The sequence below is a fragment of the Frankliniella occidentalis genome, unplaced genomic scaffold, assembly GCF_000697945.3.
Source record: "Frankliniella occidentalis isolate FOCC.00 unplaced genomic scaffold, Focc_3.1 Scaffold471, whole genome shotgun sequence".
NCBI classification, from domain to species: domain Eukaryota; kingdom Metazoa; phylum Arthropoda; class Insecta; order Thysanoptera; family Thripidae; genus Frankliniella; species Frankliniella occidentalis.
The window spans coordinates 23392-24710 of record NW_026267589.1 but is presented as its reverse complement, the minus strand read 5'-3'; positions in this window follow the sequence as shown (position 1 = coordinate 24710).

Genomic DNA, 1319 nt, shown 5'->3' with positions numbered 1-1319 from the left:
CCATATTTTCGTCGAAAGAAGCACTCTAGCGCCCAAACGGTTCAAGATAGCGTCAAACAGGCAAAATTTTCACCCAGAGTTCTCTACTTTCACGAGGTACCCCTTAGGAGACCATAAACAAAATATTTTTTCCTACCTTTTGGACCAACCCCTATTTCTTTGTTACCCCCTTTCACCCCCTTAGGGGTGGTTGCCAGGATTTGCACCAGGCGTTTCGTTGTCCAGGAGTGACCCCTAAGATACCCTGAAATTTGCAGACCTCTAGCTCATCTCCTTCCTCTTACACGGACGACGGACAGACAGACAGACGGACGGACACGAGAGCGGTTGCATAAGCCCGCTTTAATGCTTTTTTAAAAGCAGAAGGGCGGGCTAAAAATGAGAATAACAAGAACCATAAGAAGGAAGATAATCATCAAGGAAACAAAGTGCAACAGAGATTGCAATGAGAAGAAAAAAGAAACTGCTTTATTATTCTGGTATACTAGGCAAAGGAGAAGATCTAAACAAAAACATCTGGAAAGTGGCCAGTGAAGTAATTACAAACTCACCCAAAGCAAAAGATACTACTGTGAAACTGACCCAGGATGGTATACCTATCTCGAGTGAAAAGATTGCCCCCACTTTCAATAATAATTTCTCATGTGTTGTGCCCAATCTTTTTTTTAAAATGGGATCAAAACGTATCAACACCAAGGAAATTATGCTAAGTCTGCAAAATAAAAGCGACCGAAATGTATGCAGCTCCCCTTTCAAGCCTTCGACACATTGAAAAACAAAAATAATATTACATTTGATGGAGTAAGCAGTAAAGTGCTGAAAGATGCACAAGAGGAGCTCAGCCATGTCTTAATACATCTTATAAATCTATCCTTCAGCCAAAAAAAGGTACCCTCAAAACTGAAAATTGCTAGGGTGACACCTGCGTTCAAAAGCGGCTCCAAGCTTGATTGCTGTAATTACCGCCCTATTTCCATTCTGCCTGCCATTTCAAAAATTGTGGAAATGGCAGTGCGAGAGAGACTACTTATATTTTTGGAGCAATCGAAACTGCTAATACCGCAGCAATATGGATTCAGAGCAAATACCAATACAGAAACAGCCGCTGCTGACATGATCATCAAAATACAGGACACCCTAGACAGAAATCAAAAAGCCACTGGCGTTTTCATCGACCTGGCAAAGGCCTTTGATACCATATCACATCCATTATTAATAAAAAAATTACTAGAATCAGGGCTCCACAAAGATGTTGTATATTGGTTTCAAAGTTATCTGGAAGATAGGCATCAGTATACTAAAGTGAACAACCAGGACAG